The 24,639-nt window shown below is 40.2% G+C and overlaps 1 long non-coding RNA gene across 2 annotated transcripts; it reads left to right on the top strand.

Moving 5' to 3' along the window:
- The first annotated feature begins 6,390 nt into the window (after nucleotides 1-6,390).
- On the top strand, nucleotides 6,391-22,726 carry LOC115081162. Of its 2 annotated transcripts, XR_003853740.1 has the most exons (4): nucleotides 6,391-6,510; nucleotides 6,596-7,516; nucleotides 7,944-8,127; nucleotides 22,465-22,726. It is a non-coding gene; the product is annotated as an uncharacterized LOC115081162 (long non-coding RNA). The 2 variants fall into 2 exon arrangements; XR_003853739.1 differs by having other exon boundaries at nucleotides 6,393-7,516.
- Nucleotides 22,727-24,639: the final 1,913 nt, after the last annotated feature.

Genomic DNA, 24,639 nt, shown 5'->3' with positions numbered 1-24,639 from the left:
TGGTCCATTTTTTAGAAAAAGTTTAAGAAAAAAAAAAAAAGCTTGAAAGTGCAACACCACTGAGTGCCTCATTTTCCACGCCGTTCACACACGATAAGGAACCTTTCGCACGCGAAAAGTCCCTTATCGCGTGCGATATCAGGATGGGGGTGGAGTCGGGGCGGAGTCGGGGTGTCACCAGGGCCGACTTTGCGCAGACGCCGTGGACAGCGAAAAGGTAGGTGCCTTTTCGCAGCAGCTTTCGCTCCCAATAGCTACACCTCCTATGGTGGCGTTATTGGGTGTGAAACTGGCAGCGATTGCACTGCGACGGTGCGATCGCTGCCGGCTAGCACAGGCCCGCCCCCCATTTCGGCCCCCCGCCCCTCATCTTCTAAAGTATCGCAGGCCTGCGATACTTTAGAAAATGAGGCCCTGAGTGACTTCTATATATCCATATTAGGGGTGGGAATTTGTTTGCAACAAAATAGGAAATAGACACACTATTTTCTATTTCATTGCATTTTGGGACCACTAAAACAAAGTTTTGTGCTGCTTTTCCTATCATTTTTGGGAGAGGGGGAGCCAAATAAAGCAGGATTTAAAAACAAACAAAAAAAAACCAAAAGCCATATCAACCCTTCCCATTTGTGAAAGTATCAACACCCCCACCATCCTCTCCCCCCACCAGGACTTACCAAAAATCCCTGGTGGTCTAGTGTGGGGCCCCAGTCAAAATGGCACTGGCTGCCCTTTGTCCCTACTATGTGACAGGGGCAACCAGTGCCATTGGACAGCCCCTGTCACATGGTATAGACAATGGGCAGCCACCAGCCTGGGAGTGGGAGGTCACTCTCTCTCTCCCCACTAGACCACTAGGGATTTTTAGTGAGTCCTGGGGGGGTGGGGACCTTGATGTTTTCATAACTGGAAAGGGTGGTTTTTGGGGGTTTTTTTTTTTTTTTTAAATGAAATGGGGAAATGAAGCCTCCAAAAAAACAAGCTGGGGTGGACCCAAAAAGGCCCACCCCTGGATCAAAAATGAAAGAGGAAAAACCAGTTTTGGGGTACCACCCCTAATCCATATTATCTTTCAAATTTGCATTGCCATTACAGTTTTACTTCTCTCCACATATTGATATCCCAACATGAATTCGTGTTTCAAGGTACTGCATCTGGGGAACACATGAGGTCCGTAATCTGTAATGTCTCTCTTCATTTAATAGAACTGCTCAACAGCTCTGGGTCCCAGAAATGCGGAGAGAAATAACATTTTAACAGTGAAAATTTGAAAGTTAATATGGATATGTAGAAAAGTCCCTCAGTGGTGTTGTACATTTAAGCTTCTTTTTGTTAAGAAACATTTTTTTAGAAAAGGGACTGATGATTACAACTACTATGATCCAACCACGTGAAACTTAAAGTGCCTGGGTCTGGCTTATCAAGGTTCTTTTATAACACAAGTTTGGTTTGGTTAGTAAAGTTCCTTTATGCAATGACCATGGTGCTCTGCCCTGGGGGCTGTGAATGCTGCCTCTGCTGTATCCCCAGCTCCAGCCAACCAGGGAAAGGAAGACCCGACATGGGAATTGAATCAGGGACCTTCTGCGCGGCAGTGCACAGCTCCCGAGCCCCTGGGCCAGCTCACAATCCGTTTTTATAAATAAAGTACATGAAATATAATGCAATCTATTATTAAAATTGGCATTACTTTGTGACCTGGCAAAGTGTTTAGGCTTTCATTTAATTATAAGGGGATACCACAAAAGCTACCCCTTAGTTGCTGCCAGGTTAGCACCTCAGCACTGTAGTTTGGGGGTGCATTTCAAATTGGGGTGGATTTTTAATGCCTTGCGCGCGTAAATCCGGGCGAAATCGGAGTGGCCTTGGAGGGAACAGGCAGCGCGCGCTGGGCTTGCCGCGCACAGGTTGCACAAATGTGCACCCCCTTGTGTGCGCCGACCCCGGATTTTATAAGATACGCACAGCTACGCGCGTATCTTATAAAATCCAGCGTACTTTTGTTTGCGCCTGGTGCGCAAACAAAAGTACGCGATCGAGCAATTTTTTAAAATCTACCCGATTGTGTCTTGCACCCCCCCATTCCCCTGGGCACAAATGTAGTACTGGGCGAATGCAGAAATGCAGTCCTTAGTCCCCCTAGTACATATACTAGTCCTTTCTTGTATTCTGTAATGGTTATAACAGTTTTTGAATTTGTTTTACATCGACATGGCATATTTAATATGGTAGGCGTGCCTATCACCTAGGAATACGATTTCCAAACAGAAAGATGGTACCTTTTAAACAGGCACGTGGGCACCCATGTGCGTGCGTTTGCCGGCTCTCATCCAGAGACGCAGCCGTTTTCTAACGTGCACACGAATATGCGCGCACGTTATAGAATAGCATGGACGCATGTACGTGTGTGCACATTCTTAAATAGACGCGTTCACGTGCGTGCAAATGCCGCATAAGTGGAATTTTACAAGGGACGCGCCGACGCTATTTGGCATTTTTCCAGTTCATTCCAGTTTAGGGATAGGACTTGCCAAGCCCCCTAGATAAATAGCCTCCCTTCTCCCCGGCCCTTAAATCCCCACTGACCTGCTTAGATTATTTTTGTTTTAAAAAACAGTTACATGACATTCATAGCAGGGCAGGGGACCCTGGCACGGAAAAGGATAAGCAAGCATTTACGGGCACATTTCTTGACCAGGCCCAAACACGCCCAGGCCTCGCCCCTTTTCACAAACCTTTGCCTTGTGTGCACGTCGGGAGATACGCACGTCCATGGGCAGCTTATGAAATCCGCTTGGCGCATGCATCTCCTGCTTTTGGCCCGTGCAGGGCTTTTAAACCTCTCCTGAAAGGAAGGAAGACGTGAAGGTAGTTTCTATATCCGCTGATTCCGTATGGGATTATCTGGCATGAAAGTGTCTTTACAAGCTTGAAGTTCTGATCATGAACAATCCTTTCCACATGGGACTAAAAATGTTTGCTTTGTCTTCTTGGGATCAGCGATATCGGTTTCGTTAGCATGAAGGGCTGGATCTCAAAAGTCTCACACCAGTTAGGGCCGGGTGAAAAACCAAAGAGACAGTTTTCAACTCTTAGATCACAGAGAAAAACTGAAAAGGAATCCAGTTCTGCAAATCTTTTCACAAGGTCCTCCCCCCCCCCCCCCCCCCCCCATGAGATTCTGCCTTTGAGTGTTCGATTTGGAAAAACGGAGAGAAATCTTAGGAGTCAGAAAATATCCACCAGACGGTGTGGTCAAAGCAACTGGCACGGCAGAGTTTCAAAGCTTGGACCAAGTTCCTGGAGAAAAGCTCTGTAAAACATTAGCCAGGTAGACTAAAGAAAGCTACTGCTATCCCAGAGTTATAGGAAACAAATCTACTTTATGGGATCTGCCAGGTACTTAAGACCTCGACTGGCCACTGTCGGAGACAGGATTCTGGCCTTGATCCGACCTAGCCTAGCATTTCTTACGTTTTTGTGATAGGCGATTAATAAATTCTAATAAAATGAAATAAAGAAATGAAATAACACCCGAATCCCACCCCAGAAAGAGCTTAAGCTTCAGTAAATCGGATATAGAAAAAGTACAGAAGATAAAACGCTAAATCAGGTTCCATGCTGAAAGTTAAAATTCCTAGTTTTAATGAAGGTCTTTCAACAGAGTCGGAATAAATAACATGATCTCCCTTTCCTCAAGGGCAGCTTCAAAATTATCTGTTGCAATTTTGTGTTGGGTTTTTTCTTGGTAATGCTAATTCTTGTAAAAATGTTGTCCGTTTTGTAAGATGACAGCGAGTCCCTCAAATTGAATAAGGAATTTTTTGCCACAGCTGGTAGTAGACAAGAAAGATGGCAATATATCAGCATAGCAGGTTCTTAGCACAACAGCTATGCCAACATCTTGCCTCCTCTCTAGCTCTGAATAAAAGAATCAATCCGATCTTTAATCGATTCCATACAATCATACTCTCGGCAGCATCTTGCACTGAAAGGAAAGTAAATAAATCAACCCAATAAACGTAATGACTGACCAAAATCAGAACCAAGAAAAGCATTAACAAGTTTGATTATTGCATTATTGCTATAAACACAAAAGTATATGCTTGATTGCATTCATCAACTGTAGCTGAAATAAAAAAAAAAAAAAATTACTCTTTGGCAGAAACATCTTATTAATTAGAGACACAGGAAGCAGTGATAGGATAATAAGACACGATTACATAGTCTTCCCATTAATGTTCAAATGGCTACTAATAGGCACAATATCTAGATTAGAGCTGCATTATTTAAAAATATAACATGACAGAGAAATATTGACAATCACATTTTAACCAACCCCTCCTCCCCCCAAAAGTTCATATTCATTTGAAGTTGGAAAAATCAGTGGGTTCTATTTTGCAAAATGTCAGCCAATACAAAAAACAAAACAAAAAAAATATACCTAGAGATTTCTTCATCCTGCATTTTTAATCAAAAACTTCAGACAGACGAGTGGATATTCCATTCTGTCCTAAGGAAAGCCTTGTGCATAATGTTTTGCACACTAGGGAATTTTGCAGAATGGAGGCCATATTCCTAAACGCAATGGGGTAGACTTTTAAAAACTATGCGTGCGCGTCCATGAGTGCGTGCTACCTGGCACACACACACACACAGACGCACGATTTTATAACCTGTGCAGGTTACAAAATCAGAGGGAACGCACGCAATGCGTGCGTTCCCTCTGATGCATGCAATGCGTCCCTGCTATATTCGCGCAGGGACGCATTGGGGCCTTCCTCAGTTCCCTCCCAGTCTGCTCCAGTTTAGGAGCAAATTCCTACCCCCTACCCTAACCTCCCTTCCCCATCCCCTCTCCTCCCCACCCTTTAAAAACTCAATTTTTAAATTTTTACTTTTTTTTTTTTTTTTAAAACAAGTTACTTGAAGGAACTTGCGTGCGCTAGCAGCTGGGACAGTGAACAATGGCGTTGTCCCAGCCTTCCCCCCGCCCAAAACATGCCCTCCGGCCCACCCCTTCCAAGAGGCCCAGCACTTAATCGCATCCCGGCCAGGCCTCTTGGAAGATTCGCCCAGCGCACACAAGTCCCGGCCACGCGCATAAAGGCCGGAATTTACATGCACAGGGCTTTAAAAATCTACCTTGAGTTAGTCATCCACGTAAAAACAAACAAGGTGCAGGTGAGACCTTTTTACTGTACTGACTCACACATTTGTGGCTAGCTTTCAAGAGTTTTAATTCCTTAATCAAATCAGTGTAACTATTGGGGAAGAGAGTATAACCCTCAAAAGTTAAACTGTGTTAAATTCATCCAAAATAAATGCATCAATTTCTTTGTTGACCTTTATTTCTACATATCCAGGTGGACTAACACAGCAACCACAACACTAAGGGCCTGACTTTAAAACGCACGGAGGAAAACTGGGTTTTACTCAAGTAAGTGAGCTTTTGAAAATTGCTCCAATAATTCCTTTTGAAAATTGCCCCCTATCTGTATAGTCAAGAACTGGGACTCATTCAGGTGACTTTTCAAAGGAGTTATACTTATAAATGTAACGTACTATTGTAGCAATTTTAAAAAGCCCACTTACAAATGCAAAACCCAGTTTTACATGTGTAAATGCTTTTAAAAATCAGGACCTAAGCCTTTATCCCGAGGTGTCCTCCCCTTCGTCAGCAAAACCTGCCAAGGCATCCCTTGCTATAATATAGAGTAAAGGGTGTAGCTGCTTATTTTCGCTCCTACAACACAAGACTGCACAGTTCTAAGACTAAAGTCTGTAATAGATAAAATAAAATTCCATAAGACAAAAAATGTTCCTTCAATTTCAGTTTCTTATGCAACTAATGATCTACTAAATGCTAGCTGCTATCCGCACATTACTGAGGTGTCAATGTACAGACTAATTGCTTATAAATCCATCTCTGCAGCTGGCTGGGCTACGGTCTTCATGGATTACAAAATGAAACTAAACTAGATGATTCATGGAACAAATTCATGTTACTGAAACAGTCTGGATAAACTGAAACGGAAAATGTTCTTATTGCTCTACAGGCGTACACACGAGAGGAATCTGTTGGATACGAAGCTCGCAGGCTTTCCTTTCCAAATCCAAGAAAAAAAGAGGCAAATTACTGCAAAATGATGGCAAAACTTGAGCCCAGCAGTAAAGGAAATGATAAATATGAAACATTTTTTAAATATGACTCTAAAAAGCTTTAATATACAAGTTAGATAAAACAGTGTAATACACAAATATAGCATTTTTGTGTATATTTATATTTAATAAAACTTTGGATTATATTTAATATTTTAAGATATTTTGAGTTTTAGGATGTTTTGTTTTCTAAGATTGTTTTTTTTTCTTTTAGAAAATGTCTTACATGCTTTAGGGGCCATAGTGCTCTGCATATCAGTTTCTGATAATCAATACCAGATTTACAGTTGAATTATGCTAGCTGTTCATGCACTATCATCCACACGCTCTGGCTTTATGGCTTTTGAGGTGAGTGGGTGCTAATGAGACCTCTTGGTTATCAGTTCTATGTATGTATTTGAAGAGTTTATAGTGTGTTTCTTCTGTTTCACAGGGGTTCCAGCTAAACAGACCTCATGTTATGTTTGTGGGTTCAATGTAGTTTACCCCTGAGGCAGGCATTTTTGCAAAAACATGGCTATGTCAGGTTGTATATTTTAATGTTATATATATGTTTTGTGTTAAACTGTTTTATGTAATTTGTATATTAAAGATTTTTATATTGCTCTCCTGCCATATTTATTTTTAAACTTTTTTTCATATTTATAATTGTTATAATAACTACAATTATTTTCTTTCCAAATTCTATTTATCTAAAACAGGGTATCTGAAAAACGCATTACTAATGAGATCATTGGTTTTATGAAGCAGTCAATGCCACTCGTGCACCTTTCAGATGTGTGAACATTTCACTTCTCTGCACACAATGGCCAGCTCCCAATTTACATTGCACCCTATTCATTCAGTAGCAGTAGATTCAATTGCATACACATGCTGTTCTCCATGTGCACCTTTTTTCTTTGGATTATATGCAGCTTAAAACAGCATTGCAGCTGGTAAACTGTAACGTCATAAAAACTGCTGCACGTCTTGGGGTGAATTTTAAAAGCCCCATGCACGCCAAGGCCGGGAGATACGTGCAGAAGTTGGGCTGATGCACGTCGATTAGATTTTAAAAGGCGCACAACTATGTACTTATCTCCTGGTGTGCACCCAAACATGCGTGCACATGTGCACCCACCCAGCTGTTTCAAAGTTATTATCCCTACTTCAGTATTAGTAAAATATTTAAATGTAAATAATATGCATGATCATCACGTCTATTATATACTTATTTCACTTTTTAGCTTACAAGACTGCTGTAGGTCTGTATTAATCCCAATTTTTTGTTTTGTGTTCTACCCACATGAAAGTTTCAGGCCCTGTCAGGAGCAACATGAGGACCGATAGGGGTGATTTTTCTGGATCCAGGCATGTAAGTGGACTGTAAACATGTGTGCACATGTGTCCCAGAAGATAGGCTTCTTTAGCTCTGGATGGAGCTTCTTGTTCAATACGAGAGATGTTTGCAAAAATGAATACCACCTGAAGTCTAACTAGGATTGTAATTCTGGGCGATTGCAGTTTCACTTCTGTGCACATAGATTTCAGTGCTTGATCATGTACACCTAACCAAAATTTACTTTTTCTCAAATTTCCCATCTGCTTTTTTTCACTTTTGTTTCTTGAAATGCAAAATTTCAATATTTCTTTATTTTATGCAATTTTGTTTGAATTGAAACCTGCTTTTTTCCCCCCAAATATTTCTTTTTTTGGGGGTTATTATCATGTGGCTATTTGTGTACAAGAATCATTATAAGTATTTCCTAACACACACAAGTTTTGCTTTTTTCTCTTTTCAGGACTGGCCGTCACTGAACAATCCTCGTCCCTTCTTGCCATTCTAACTGATCCCAGCTCAGGCTATACATGTTTGCACGAAGGGGGCCAAGCATGCCAGGAGAATGATATACAGAGCTGAACGAATATGGGCTTTCACTGTGCATTAGATGGCTCCCATTAACAACTCATGTTAATCATATGCAAGTGAGTTCTGGGGTAAAATGTGTGTATTCAAGTTAGCCTGATAATGCCAACAACGCAAAAACAAGAAATACAACTCTATGAAGTGTCGTAAAGTTTCTTGCAGTAATGGGTCAGCATGAACTATTTCCCAGTTTAATGCATGAAATTTTACAATTCTTTCATCGGTGATGAGTTAATTTACATGACACTTCAGCTCATTATAGATTTTGTATAGATTTTGCACTGCACTTCACAAATGTTAAATAATGTGCACTTAAATTGGTTAATATGCATTACACCAATAAGTCATGCTACCACTGCATTTATGTATTTAAAAAAAAATTCCATGCACATCCTTTGTTCGTGGCAAAGTACAAGATCAACAGACATAAAACAGAAACAAGCCTTAGAGATAACACACAAATTACAATGCCCCACACAAATTAAACTAAAATCTGCCACACCTAGGTCTAAAAATATCAAATGGAGGGATCACATTTCATAAAAATCTCATATTGAGATGATTTAATTAAAACATAAGTGCAAAAACATGATTATGTTTTAATTAGCGTGCATCATCACATTTCTGAATCATGGCACACCTTGGTATGTTGGCCTCCACCTAGTCGTATTTCCGATGTCATCTACATTTATACAGAAAGTAATATGCCTGAGTAAGCATAACCCTTCTGCAATAACTTCCTTCAGTAACGCACCTCCATGCCAAAGAGATGGGCGCAGACCGCTTCACATTTCAGTGCCAGCTGTATTTTTCTGTATTTCATGGGATGCCAAATAATCTGAAAGCACCCGAAGAATACTATGTAAACACCAAACAAAAAGGATGCAAAGGTTTTTGTTGCTATAAAGTTTGTTCGGTATCTAAATAGAGAGACAAATGCCACCTATGTCTTCACTCAAGATGTGTAGGGTCCTTAATTTTTTTTTTTAGTGAATTTTTGATGCAATTTATAAAAGTAGTTTTATAGAGATGCAAATACATTCTTAAGCTTTCTTCCACTTTGTGAAGCAACTTAAAGTCTGATTAAAAGTACAGAAAAGTTCTTAAAACCCTCTCCAAGATCTGTATTACTGACGGCTAGGGTGCATTAAACAAAGAATTTAGCTTAAAGGCAGCCCAAGCAGCTTGAAATGATGTAAAAGTTCCCTGCCGATCACAATTTCATGCAACTAAAACATTTGCAGCCTTTTTGTTGGTTTGGTGTTTTTTCTGTATTTCTCCATACGAAAAATAAATCCTGGAGTCCTAATCAGAAAGACTACAAGCACTCATCACTGCTAAAGATTAAAAATGATATTTGTTTGATAGCATTAAATAAAGTCACCACCTAACTATCCCTTTCCACTATTTCCTCATAGCTGTAACTGATAATTTACCTTGGAAAGAGTCTAGGCAGGGCAGTCACTTGACAAAAAAAAGTTGCCCAGAGCAAAGGTTGCTTTTGGTGCCTCCCTGTGCTTTTGGGCCCATGTGCTTGCAGACTCAGACTGACTCAGAAGGGCACTGTGGCACCTCCTCACACCAGTTGGTGCCCAGAGCAGCTGTCCTGCTTGTCCACCCCTTGCAACAGTCCACGAGTCTAGGCATCTGGTTTCCCTGTGACGCCTCTGCCGATGTCACGTCTGATGTGCTGGCAGAGGGGCTGGAATGAGCTCATTGGTGTTGCCCCATCTCCCACAAATACATGGATTTCCCAAACTTCAGTGGGTTTCTCTCCAGTATTCAGGCAACTCACCAAAAAAAAAATCAACACCTGTAATTATTTTATCTGGCTCTATTAAACTATTAAGCATGTCTGAAAAATACAAAAGCTAAAACTAGATACAATTATATTTGCCTATAATGGTGGTTAATTATTTTGTCACTAAAAATGTGTCTTTTTAAAAATAATTTTTGTGAGGGAGGAATTGAAATCCAGTCAGTAGCAGAAAAATAAATATGCTGAAGTATTTTTGGTCTGGGTAAGCATGTAAATAACTTTTTAGAAATGTTTCTTATAAAAGGACATTTCCAGAAGGTCTTTACACGGAATTCAGCATTAAAGGTGTAACCTTTTATCAGGATTTCATGTTTCAAAGGTCACAATAAAACATTTTGTGGCGAGCAAACAAACCTGACTAGTTATCTTCAAACAAACATTTATCAGCATCCTTAATGGCTTTTCTCCAAAATTATGATTTATTGGTCCAATTCTTAACCCACCTTCCCAAGTGAACGTGATGTAAAATTAAAACCAAGCACACAGGGATGGTAACTTTGAAACAGCTGCACGGGTGCACATGTACACGCGGATGCTAGCTCGTGCCAAAGGATGCGACCACATTGTAACATATGCGTGCCTTTTAAAATCCGCATGCCAGCCTGACTCCTATGCCTATCTCCCAGCTTTGGTGCGCATAAGGCTTTTAAAATTCATCCCTAAGGGGGTAATTTACACACTTAAAATGTGGGTTGTACATGTGTAAATGCACTTTACAAGTGTAAGTGGGCTTTTGAAAATTGCTACAATAGGTTACGTTTACACACTTAACTTCTTTGAAAATTACCTCTCAAATGCATTGAACGTAAATATATGAGATGCTTCCCCCAGAACACTAAGGTCGGCTCAGTGGGGTTTATTATTAATAGCCCCATCTCATTATGCAATTAGGATGGGGAAAATTTAAAGAGTTTCTTTTTTTTTTTTTTGACAGTGGCTCCTATGTTATAGAAGCCTTTACTAAATTAAATTTGCTGATGGAGTTTTCATCCTTCAAGAAAGTATTAATGACCTGTTTTTTTCTTCAGCAATTCTTTTTCGCAGTAGCACTCTGAGGGAGCTTGTAAATTTGAACTGGATATCTATATTTTAGCTCTTTGTTACAGCACTGGATCGCTGATTGCATATTTTATTGGGATAGGTTTTTATTCTTATATACTTACTGTATTTATCTTCTAGATTCTTGATGGTGAATTTTCAAAATGTTATGGACATAAAAATTAGTATATATATGCATATAAGTAGCCTCTATTTATGTTCCGTATTTCGTAAAAGTTACAAAAAAAAATGCACATTTTCACTTTTGTGTGCATATAAATTGCTATTTTAAAGAGACACACACGTAGGTTTGCCAGCTTGTGTACTTTTATATCTACTAATTATCTGACATAAATTATATTAAACATTTTTATTGTGCAGTACTGACTGGATGAAATAGGGGGAGTTCAGGCTGAAGAACTAGGAGGCTCTTGAAGTCCTGGAGGACTGAGCAAACCAGTGGACTAATTGTTAAAAATAGTAATTTCCTCGATGTATGCATGTTTTAAAATACAACTATTTACTCAAGTCCTACTTTATTTTTGCATGTGAAATATACATGCATATATTTTTACAATATGTTCTTGCAATGCATTGCATGTATTCAGGTTTAAGTTAACATAAGTATATGTTACAGATAGAGATAAGTGTACGTTATAATGTGCATATATCATACATCTGTGTTAAAAAATACTAGCGTAGATCTGCTTGGGGCCATATATGTGCACATATTTGCTTGAAATTATCCTCCCTTCGTCAACTGGTTGATTCTGTTCCGATTTGTGCTGTATTGATTATTTCAGTATGTCCTTACTTAATTGAAATTCTCTGAATTCAGTTTCCCAGAAAGAAAACCTAAAACTAAACACATTAAAAATAATTTTCTCTGGTATCCCACCAAGTTGCAAAGATTGCTCAGAATATCCTTTTCACAAGACATTTTATTTTTACATTAACTGCATTTGCTTTCATTTTATTCTGTAATTTAAAAATTTAGTACCGTATCATCACTAAGAGTGAATGAAGAGAGTCAAGAGGTTTATTTAGATGTAGGGCTGTGTGAACAATTTGAGTTCAACTCAAACCAGGCAAATGTCAGCCTGGTTTGAATTCCATGGAAGATTTGGGTTTTCCACAGATGTGTTAAAAAAAAAAAAAAAATCCATCCAGTTTTCCTAACTAGTGACCAGGGAAATTTTGAAAGGTATTCAAAACATTTTAAGCAGGTTCAAAGAACCTAAGCAGAAGTTTAAAATAATTTTGAGTGGATCCACGGGTCAAAATTTGTTTTAAGGCTTTTGAAAATCCCAAACAGGTTTTTCAAATTGGCTTCGGATTCAGTAAAAAAAAAAAAAAGGGGTTTGACAAACTTTCAAAAACAGCAGTAATGAATACATTTCCTGAAACCTCCTTTATCTTGCCTGTATGTCTTCACTAGACTAAGCTCTACAGAGTAGGGACTGACTCTTATGTGTATCTGTAGTGCTGTGTATGTCTAATAGCACTTAATCTTTGTGAACAGTATTACAGAAGGGACAGAAGAAAGCTTGCTTGTTGCACATTTTAGTTTCATCCTTAAAAAAAAAAAAAAGAGGAAACATTTGAGGGAGTAGATAGACTTGAGGAGTGGTCAAAAGCTTGGCAGTTAAGATTCGATGCAGAAAAAGTGCAAGGTTGTGCACAAATCCATAGGAATTGTAGACAGTGGTGGGGAGGGGGAGATACAGATGTGCACTGATCAGGAGAGAGACCTTGGGGGTCCTAATATCCGCTGATCCCAAGGTGGTGAAACAGTATGATGAGACGATGGCTAGAGCCAGAGAGACGCTGGGTTGTACAGATAGAGGCATAACCAGTAGAAAAAGGGAAGGTGATAATAGCCCTGTACATCGGTGAGGCCTCACTTAGAATACGGTGTTCAATTCTGGCTAGAGATGGGCTGGAGTCAGGCCAGAGAAAGGCAACCAAAATGGTGTGGGGGATTTCACCAAAAGGCATATTAGATGAGATTTCAGGGCCTGAACATGTATACTCTGGAGTGTAATAAGCGACGGGGAGACATAATACAGACATCTAAATACCTGAAAGGTATTAACCCATAAATGCACCTTTTCCAATGGAAAGGAAGCTGTAGAATTAGGGATCAGAGTTTAAAGCTACAAGCAGGTAGACTACAAACAATATCTGAAAATATGTTTTCACAGAAAGGGTGGTGCAGGCATGGAAGGTAGTGGAGACAAAGATGGGAGCCGAATTCAAGAAAGCAATTTACTTACATGCAGAGGACTCCTTATTGACAAGAAAATGGAAACAAAAACGTGGGTAATGTGCATGCAGCCCCAAACCACGCTGGAATAATTGTACTATGCTTCCAGGAAAAGCAACGGAGTAACCGCACGGAGCAGCAGTTACAACCCTAAACATCTTGCTGCCCAGGCTGGATGGGCCATTTCAGCCTTTCTAGCACCATTTGCTATAAACAGTAGGCACTGCAAGCAGGATCTAAGTCACCTAAATATGTAAAACGTACTGAAGCCAGCCCATGATATTACCCCAGGCTTGGAAAAGGACCCACCTGAGGATGCACCAGACATGCTAGATCAGAAAGTTAAGGGTCTGAGGTATCCTCGGGGAACTGGAAGTGAAGGCAAAACAAAGATCCAGCTGTGGTGTGGCTCAGAGGCAGGCATTAGGAGCGCCAATTCCCCGCACGGAAGCACAGATCCTGCCTTCAATGGCTCTTGTAGTCTTAATTTGACCTTTAAGATTATGGAACAGCATCCCAGGAGAGGTGGTGGAGGCAAAAAAACCAGAGCCCAGCTCAAGAGGAGAATGGGATAAATGCAGCCATGAAGAAACGAAGAGGAAGTCAGTGGGGGGGGGGGGGGGGGCGGGGGGAGGTCAGTGCTCTCTGGCATTGCAGCAGGATGTGATCTGCGCAGCTCATTTGGGCCCTCATGTGCCCATTGATTCTTCTGTTTGCTGACAATTCCTCTTCCTTCGGCTTCAAGTGCTGGTGTGCCTGCTGCAGGCGGAGTGCATCAAGATTTAGTAGCCATCACATTTGACACAGGTTTATTTTTCTTGGATGCAAACAAGAGAGAATGGATAGGGAAAAACTGGCATCTTGTTTTAGGGACATTGCCCTGACTTGAAACCATTGATGTTTATATCTCATGGTTTAGTAAATGAACACGTACAGAAACAAATATGGTTGTCCCCATTTGGCGTCCCCTCAAAATGTGCCCAGAGCGGGTGCTCCTGTGGCTCTGCTTACAACCCTTGCCTCGCTTACGTTCTCCAATACCCTTACCATCTCTTCCTACTACTGCTTTACCCTCCTTTTCTCCTTATTCCTTTTAAGATATATATATTTTTAATGAAAATATTTTTTGAAGCACAGGCCGGAAAAGCATGAAGACAGAAGCAGATCAGTATCACCTTGCTAAAGACCCATAGTGCATATAGATCATCGTGATTAGACGTTCAAGGGTGCTGTTGACTTGGACGGGCGCACTTTGATTTGGGGTGAGCTTTTGGGAGGTGGGTTGGAGTTTTGGGGGTGGTGTTACAGAAACATTCAGAGGTGTTCATTGTAAAACTGACATCAGTAAAGAATTTTAGACCTTATAAGCGATGAAAAGGAGTTGATTTGTACAATACAGCCAGCAGATTGCAGTGTACAAATCAACTCCTCGTTAGAATTTTCATCTCTTATAAGGTCTAAAATTCTTTACTGATGTCAGTGTTACAATGAATACCTCTGAATGTTTCTGTAACACCAACTCCCAAACCCCTACCCACCTCCCGAAAGCTCACCCCGAATCAAAGTGCGCCCGTCCAATGGTGCAGATATTGAGTGTCAGGCTGAGCTTTATAAAAAGAGTCTCTCCCTCTCCCCATAAGATAAAGGCTGCAGACATACACGTGGGAACAGTATGTTAAAATTTCTGCATATACTTTATAAAGGTTTATGGGCCCATGCAGGCCCCTTTTTAAAATCTACCCGATAGTTTCTATTTTAAGAGGGACTGCCGTCTCCATAATGGATGTAATATAATTACATGTCCAAAAAGTACAGGAGCGCAATCTGCACTAGTAACATATGATAATGGACACCAGAGTGCAGGAAAAAATTAGTCATATAGTCCGTTTATAATTTTCACACTGAATGTAAAAATGCTATAAGATTTCATGCATTGTTAACAAGTGTCCCTCCCGACACAGCTTCGGCAAAACACAGATCCGTGTCGGGGGACCCTGTGAACATTACCATATGTACAGTTGCAGTGGAGTTGCCACGACCAAAATAAAGAAGAATTTGTATATTTTGAAAATTATAAACGGATTATATGACTAATTTTTTCCTGCACTCTGGTGTCCATATAATTACATGTAAAATTTGGCAGTTGAAGATGCAGCAGTTAAGGCCCTGGAGTGAATGTGAGTAGCCTCACTCAGCGAACATTAGTTTTGTGCATTTATTGGCAGTGGGGGGGAACTTACAGTGAATGAAGCTTTAGCTTAAGATCTTTTCTTCACGCTAAGAATTTGAGCATCAAACTTCAGGAGATTACACACAGGGATCTTAGCCCAAATTTTCAAGGCAAACTTTAAGGGAGTAATTTTCAAAAGGAATTACACGTGTAAATATAACTACTATTGCGGCAATTTGAAAAGCCATTTACTCGAGTGAAGTGCTAGTAGATCCTATGGACAATTCAAGGGCATATATTGTAGCAGTTTTCGAGAGCCCACTTGCTTGAATGAAGTGCAGTTACTCTAGTAAAACCCAGTTTTACTCAAGTAAATGCTTTTCTAAAACCAGGCCCTATGTGCATAAATCCACTTTTACAAAATTCCCAGGTACTGCCGGCACATGTCCTCTGCAGGTGTAACTCTCTGCATATACATTCGAAAATCCTTCCCTCTCCCCAACACTTATTGCGAGTGCAGGGCTATGTACACACGTGCTTTTCTTTGCACAGCTCCCACCAGATGATTTTCAAATGCTGATTTGTGCGAATAAACCAGGGTATTGTTTTGCTCGGTTTACAGATCCGTAAAATAGGGCTGCAGAGTGCAGCTGGGCCTTGATCGGAGTCTTGTGCTGCTGAGGTGTGTTATTATGCAGACAGCAGCAGGAGTACAGGATAATATTTTGATTTTCCACTTTCTTTCCAGTAGGAGACCTCAAGAGAGTTTCTTTAATGGCAAGATTTACACCTGGTGACATGTAAAGTGTATCCCTGCATGAAGGGGATTTTATGCGCTGTACCAGGTTGAAAAGCAACCTTTTCTAGTTCATAAATCTCTATATGCTGGGGATACAGCATGCACCAACAATTTCCAAGTGAACTTTCAAAAGAGTTGCAAGCGTAAATGTAATATATTACTGTAGCAATTTAAAAAAAACAAAAACAAACCCACTTACATGGGAAAGTGCATTTGCACGGGTAAATCTCAGATTTGTGTGTGTAAATGCTTTTGAAAACCAGGTTTCCATTTCTGTCTTTATAAAACCCAATTTAGAGAGAGGTTTCTGAGAGCCACCTTCACAAGGTCAACAGTGGTTCAAGGGAGCCGTAATGATTTAATTCCTTCTTTAAATATATATTTTGCCCTTGTATAGTATAATGCAGTTAGCTGACAGATTTTAACGCAAATCCTCATGCTTTCCACAAATAGACACCCCCCCCCCCCTTACACTGGAATTAAGTCACGAGGTGCCTTTAAGCATGTCTAAAATCTCGTTATTAATGTTAACATTTCAAAGTGTCTAACGGTTTGTTTTCATCGTGCAAACTACTCACAGAAGAATATTCCTTCCTGTCTTAGGGCCAGACGCACTCATTTGGGGGGCTATTTACTAAGCTGCAGTACTCAGTAGCTTGCATCATTAGTGCTTAGCCTCCTTTAGAAATAATGGGAACCTAGGTAAATAATTCACTTTGTGCCTATGGAAATAATTTAGTACATCTGGCCCTTAATTTATTTTACCCCCAAACTCAGACATACATTTTAAATAAACAAATGTTTTGCTCAGTTTCCCTATTTCACCTAGAGATTAGAGTCGCTAGGGTTTTGACTTGTTGGTGAAACCCATCACCAGATTTTCACTCTTTTTGGGGAAAGACTGTGCATTCCATTCTATGAAAGGAATCAAGTGAGAAATGTACTTTCCCTATAATTCTTATCCTGCCCTCGGAAAAGTCTGGTCCAAATACTTTTAGCCGGCATCACTAAAATGCATTAGCAGCATTTCCCAGTATCTCTCAAAATAGTAAACTCAACAAAGCAAAAGACAAAAGTAAAATCGCCTACAGAAAATCCAGTCATAACAAACTAAAGGGACTGATCAAAATGTCACACAAATTAAACTTTACTGCAGTGAAAGGATGTGGGGTTGGCACTGTCTGAACAAGTTCTTATTAAGATTAGTCGAAGCAGGCAGAGTGGGGAATTAATAGGCCTCCGATCCATTATACACTTTCTGACATTTTCTAAATAAAGGCAACTTGGGAGGGATGGGGTAAACCCTTTTTCTAGCCATAAACAGGGTTTTTTTGTTTGGTTTTTTTTTAGTTTATAAAACTTTTATTTTTTTTTAGTTAAACCTGCTGAAGTTACCATTCTTGAAAATTAGTTTTTGGTTATAATAGAACTCCAGCCAGGAACAAATGGGTCCTAATCATTGCAGTGCAAATATCTCCCAACAGAGATCTCTAATCTTCATTTAGCCAAGTCAATCAATTTAATACTGTTTGATTGGCACAATATTTTCTAAGGTAAGGTTTAGGTTGGTATTAAAGATTTATTAGCCTTCAACGATGTTTGAATTCCCTGCCTAATTTGAAGAAAGCACCCATAGGTTAGGCTTTCACTACCGCACTGTCCCACACAATTCTAGGAGCCATTCCAGCTTCGTGTGATCTAGGGGGAAAATATTCAAAATAAGCCTGCTACAGTTATCTTTTAAACGTTTATTTTAGTAATAATGGATTTATCATTCAGGCCAGCTACTTCAAATGATCACATTCAGGAAATCCCATTTTCCAAAGTTTCTAACAGACTACATTGGAAAGAAGCTCAGTTCCACACAAACGCTTTCCTCCTTCATCTCAGTGCCACACTCTTCATGAGGGGATACATACATGTATTCCCCCATCCAGAATATAAATCGTTTTAGAAGGGGGAGAGGTGGTGAAAGAAACCCAGGAGCTATCAGAGAAGCTTTTTCAGGGGCCTGGGGAGGGCAAGGGTTGGATTCTAAGCCAGCTGGTGGGTGCACATGTTCCCAGCAGAGAGGACATTCCCAGGGGGAAAAACTGAACTGGCCGACTAGATACCCTGCCTAAATACCCGCTGTTTGCTCCACACAGAGTTATATGTGCAGGGAAAAAACGTTTCTATCAGCTCTGTACTGTACAGCACAGCAAGACAATCAGACATGGAGCAAATTACATACCTGAAGTAAGAAAAGACTTGCAGAGGAATTAGTAGCAATTTTTTTTTCAGTTTAATGGGAATTTTTTTTTTTTTAATTTAGTCTAGCGCCATATTTTTTTGCAAGGCTTTTTTGTTTTGTTTTTTTTATCAATTTCTAGAATTTATATAGCTTTACTTATCTTGAAAATTTGGTTGTGGTGGGTTGAGTTGTTTGGCCAACTAATGTGCAGACCATGGGCAGACAAAGTCAATACATAAGCAATTTTTTTTTATTAGGAAAAAAAGTGCTAAATTATGAAATCCTATCACACCAGTAAACGCCGATGAAAAGAGAAGCGTAGGTGACTAAGCCTCACTTACCAAAAATTCAGAATACAATCCTTGATGGCAATTTTGAAGAGACAGGCGTTTCATAAACGTGCAGGTTCCTTATTTTGTTTTGCATGAAGCCATGCAGTCACTCTGTCAGCTGCAGGTGACACCTTGTAAGCAGCATAACCCGAATACATTTGTGACTAGCTTTCAAGGATTGCACAGTGCCGGGAGAGGGGAGTGCAACGTAAAAGCTATATATAAAAAAAAAAAAAAGTTAATCCCATTGAAAAAGGATCACCTGCAATTTATTTGCTAAGCTGTATTTCTGCGTATTTTATTTAGTAACGTAATGCCAATATTTAAGTCCAGGCTGGATATCACTTTTGGTCAGCTAAATCACGGATTCTGATTTGTACCTGAGTATTACATTTGGATTCCTTTACTTAGGCAACGATTTTTATTTATGTTTTTATTTTTTTTACTCAGGGATATAAAGTGTTTTAAATCTAACACCATTAAAAAATCATTGTGCCAAGTTTTCCAATGCTTAAAATATCCCTGTGTCAAATTAAATATTTAACTATTTTCTAACTAAATACAACTGGGTTGACAAATACAGTTTTAAGCTTCCAAAGGAGTAATAAGAGACAGCCCAGACACTCACTGGAGACGCCTTATAGACAAACAGATTTATTGAGATTTAAACTTTGGAGGACCAGTGGGCCCATCTTCAGAGGCAAAAGAGAAGTTAATTAGCTTTTTAAAATAACCAAAGCATACTGCTCCCAATTGAAACAACCAAATGGGAAAAAAAAACAAAGAACAAAACAACGAAAGGTATAAAAAATGTATCAATCTTTATAAGTTTCTGAACGTTGGTTAAATGCATTTTCAAAACGTGTAATTCCTTTTGAAAATTACTCCCCTAAAGTTTGCTTTGAATATGTGGGCTAAAGTCCCTTTGTGTAATCTCCTGAATTTTGATACTCAAATTCTTCGGGTGCAGAAAAGATCTTAAGCTAAAGCTTCATTCACTGTAAGTTCCCCCCCATTGCCAATAAATGCACAAAACTAATGTTCGCTGAGTGAGGCTACTCGCATTCACTCCAGGGCCTTAACTGCTGCATCTTCATCTGCTGCATTTTACATGTAATTATATTACATCCATTATGGAGACGGCAGGCCCTCTTAAAATAGAAACTATCAGGTAGATTTTAAAAAGGGGCCTGCGCGGGCCCATACATTTGTATAAAATATATGCAGAGATAGAGATTTTAAAATGCTGTTCCCACGTGTATGTCTGCAGCCTTTATCGTATGGGGAGAGAGAGGGAGTCTCTTTATAAAGCTCAGCCTGACACTCAATATCTGCACCAGTGGACGGGCGCACTTTGATTTGGGGTGAGTTTTCGTCTCGGCAGCAAATAAAATGTCTGGTTTACAGAAATATATATATATATGTAAAGACCTGACAATCCAGGAGACAAATCCACAAGATATCTGAATATTCCAGCACCTGCCCAAGAGCTAAGGCGAGCGCATATTCCGCGGGAGGACCTCCACTGCTTTCTCGCCGGCTCTCCCGCAGTTTTTTTTTTGTGTGTTTGTTTTTGTTTTTTTTAATCGGCCTGAGAGAAAACAGGAGAAGGAAGCTCCACTGCCAGCCGCAGCCTGCCGAGTCCCGACCTTATCACCCATCCTCCCTGCACACTGGCAGGTCAGATCAGCTCCAGTCTGAAAGAGGCAGACGTTGGGTGATCTGTTTTGACTGCAGATTAAATCAGCGAATGCTATTCATTTTTTGCATCCAAAACTAAAATAAAATAAATAGCCGCTAACTTGTGTCAGAACGCAACAAAGATGTATCGTTTTATAGCATATTTTCAGCAACCCAGATCACCTGCAATGCAAAATTACCTAAAGGCGCTGTGGTGAGGGTATAAAGCGGATTTCCCCACGCCCCACTCGCAAAGTTGCGCCCCGAATTCCGCAGCCGCCGGTGAAGGCTGGAAGAGATCCCAGGTGCCGGAGCGGAGCAGATCTTTAGCACAGCGAGAGCCGGTGGGCGAGGCTACACTCAGTACTACTTACTCTCTTCATCGCCTTTTCCACCCCCATGGGAAACTGACTGCCAAAGAACACACCTACGAGTAAGAGTAAAATCGCAGGAGAACAAATATTTGGAAGCCAAAGAAGCAAAAGAACGTTGCAACTCGGTACAGCACTCCCGGGGGATCAAAGGTCAGCTCCTTCTCTGACCCCGCCTTCCGGCCAGTAGTGTAACAAGAAACGAAATGCCCGTTCAAAAAGAGAAGCAGGAATCAAAAGCGGTACGTCCGATGCACAGGAGGAGGGGGCACTGAAAGGAAGGAATTACTTACGTCTTTTTTTCTTTAGGTTGTTTGGGTCCTAGGTGGGCTGAGAAGAGCAAGCTCAGGTGCTCCACGGTCAGCTCTCCGCAGAGAAACCTGAGGAGCAGAGCGGTCTGCAGGGCCCAGGGCTGCTCTGTCACCCCTGTGAATGTTACCTCCATCTCTTAGAAGATCTGCTGCAGGAATCAAAACTTTTTTTTTCCCAATTTAAACATCTAAAAAAAAACAAAAAAAAAAAAACAGAATATAGTCGAAGGGTTTGCCATCTGTGTGCATGACGAAGATACCAGGAAGTTTTTTTGTCCCCCAGGCAGAAAGAAAAGCCAACACACAGGTAACCCTTACAAACTGCTTATAAAGCTTTGCTAACGTGAAGGAATCAGGTGACTTAGCAGTGACCATAACTTCTCGTATTAACCTTATACAGGTTCATGTGGGCAACCAACAGCTAAGTAAAATGTTAAACTGTGTGATAGCAGCCGGTCCCTAAACAGTAGCAACTAAATCTGTATCTGTGCTACCCAGCCACAGGATATATTTTTCTCTCTCTAGAGCAAGGGTTCTCAACCCAGTCTTTGGGACACACCTAGCCAATCAGGTTCACAGGATTTCTACAATGAATACGCATGAGATGGATTTGCATGTAGTGTTTCCATTGTATGCAAATCCATCTCATGCATATACATTATGGATGGCCTGTAAACCTGACTGTCTAGATGTGACCCGAGGACTGGGTTGAGAACCCTTGCTCTAGAGAGAAAACATTGGCTGTTGTTACTGTTCCCAGTGATACAAAAAGCTAAAACAAATGAAAGCACTTATGGCTAGAGTTAAGGTTTGAGCCAAAATAGGGCATAAAAAGTGCAATTTTTTTTTAAAGCTTAATGCATCTTTGGGCCAACAGTTTAATTTCCTGCAATTGTGAAAAGGGGAAAATCTCTGCAGAGAAACTCATGCAAGCAAAATCTTTGGTAAAAAGAGCTGCAGGATTTCTTCCTGATTCTTACTTTTAGCACTTTCCGCCAAAGTATTATTTGAAGACATTCTTGGGTGTCCAGTTTTTTCTGTGGACTTCTTTTCCCTTTTAGAAGTTCATGAAATTAAATCCTTGGGCAAAATGTGTTATTTATTGTAAATGTTTTAAAACCTTTTTTTTTAAACTCTACTTTTTCCCAATCCTTTGATTTGGCTCTTTATTAGTTAGAAATCACTTTCATACAGTCTGCCTGGGTGAGCAGTGACCATTTTTATTTTTATTTTTTTAGCTCAAAATGGTATTCTTCCTGGAAATTGAAGCTGCCACCATCCTAAGTCCCATGTCTCACAGTTGAAATCATATATGGGAAGCTCATTGGCTATGATTCATAATTTAGCATAACTGAGATGTTTGCTTTCTGCTGGCAGGTTATTCTTCTGACTCAGGCAGAGATACATTGAGTGTGATTGACATTGAAGGCCAAGAAGGGAATGATGGATGTGCAGCACATACCAATCGTCCACTTGCTGAGATACATCCCGGGATACCAAAAGAACTTAAGAATGTGTTGACTTCGCCCCTCAGAACTTTGTTCAACATAAGAACATAAGAAAATGCTATACTGGGTCAGACCAAGGGTCCATCAAGCCCAGCATCCTGTTTCCAACAGTGGCCAATCCAGGCCATAAGAACCTGGCAAGTACCCCAAAACTAAGTCTATTCCATGTTACCATTGCTAATGGCAGTGGCTATTCTCTAAGTGAAAATAGCAGGTAATGGACTTCTCCTCCAAGAACTTATCCAATCCTTTTTTAAACACAGCTATACTAACTGCACTAACAACATCCTCTGGCAACAAATTCCAGAGTTTAATTGTGCGTTGAGTAAAAAAGAACTTTCTCCGATTAGTTTTAAATGTGCCACATGCTAACTTCATGGAGTGCCCCCTAGTCTTTCTATTATCCGAAAGAGTAAATAACCGATTCACATCTACCCATTCTAGACCTCTCATGATTTTAAACATCTCTATCATATCCCCCCTTAGCCATCTCTTCTCCAAGCTGAAAAGTCCTAACCTCTTTAGTCTTTCCTCATAGGGGAGCTGTTCCATTCCCTTATCATTTTGGTAGCCCTTCTCTGTACGTTCTCCATCGCAATTATGTCTTTTTTGAAATGCGGCAACCAGAATTGTACACAGTATTCAAGGTGCGGTCTCACCATGGAGCGATACAGAGGCATTATGACATTTTCCGTTTTATTCACCATTCCCTTTCTAATAATTCTCAACATTCTGTTTGCTTTTTTGACTGCCGCAGCACACTGAACCGACGATTTCAATGTGTTATCCACTATGATGCCTAGATCTCTTTCTTGGGTTGTAGCACCTAATATGGAACCCAACATTGTGTAATTATAGCATGGGTTATTTTTCCCTATATGCATTACCTTGCACTTATCCACATTAAATTTCATCTGCCATTTGGATGCCCAATTTTCCAGTCTCAAAAGGTCTTCCTGCAATTTATCACAATCTGCTTGTGATTTAACTACTCTGAACAATTTTGTGTCATCTGCAAATTTGATTATCTCACTCGTCGTATTTCTTTCCAGTCATTTATAAATATATTGAAGAGTAAGGGTCCCAATACAGATCCCTGAGGCACTCCACTGTCCACGCTCTTCCACTGAGAAAATTGTCCATTTAATCCTACTCTCTGTTTCCTGTCTTTTAGCCAGTTTGCAATCCATGAAAGGACATCACCTCCTATCCCATGACTTTTTACTTTTCCTAGAAGCCTCTCATGAGGAACTTTGTCAAACGCCTTCTGAAAATCCAAGTATACTACATCTACCGGTTCACCTTTATCCACATGTTTATTAACTCCTTCAAAAAAGTGAAGCAGATTTGTGAGGCAAGATTTGCCTTGGGTAAAGCCATGCTGACTTTGTTCCATTAAACCATGTCTTTCTATATGTTCTGTGATTTTGATGTTTAGAACACTTTCCACTATTTTTCCTGGCACTGAAGTCAGGCTAACCGATCTGTAGTTTCCCGGATCGCCCCTAGAACCCTTTTTAAATATTGGGGTTACATTTTCTATCCTCCAGTCTTCAGGTACAATGGATGATTTTAATGATAGGTTACAAATTTTTACTAATAGGTCTGAAACTTAATTTTTTAGTTCCTTCAGAACTCTGGGGTGTATACCATCCGGTCCAGGTGATTTACTACTTTTCAGTTTGTCAATCAGGTCTACCACATCTTCTAGGTTCACTGTGATTTGATTCAGTCCATCTGAATCATTACCCATGAAAACCTTCTCCATTACGGATACCTCCCCAACATCCTCTTCAGTAAACACCGAAGCAAAGAAATCAATTAATCTTTCCGCGATGGCCTTATCTTCTCTAAGTGCCCCTTTAACCCCTCGATCATCTAGTGGTCCAACTGACTCCCTCACAGGCTTTCTGCTTCGGATATATTTAAAAAAGTTTTTACTGTGAGTTTTTGCCTCTACAGCCAACTTCTTTTCAAATTCTCTCTTAGCCTGTCTTATCAATGTCTTATATTTAACTTGCCAACGTATATGCTTTATCCTATT

The sequence above is a fragment of the Rhinatrema bivittatum genome, chromosome 1, assembly GCF_901001135.1.
Source record: "Rhinatrema bivittatum chromosome 1, aRhiBiv1.1, whole genome shotgun sequence".
NCBI lineage: Eukaryota > Metazoa > Chordata > Amphibia > Gymnophiona > Rhinatrematidae > Rhinatrema > Rhinatrema bivittatum.
This window is presented reverse-complemented; position numbering and strand designations above follow the sequence as displayed.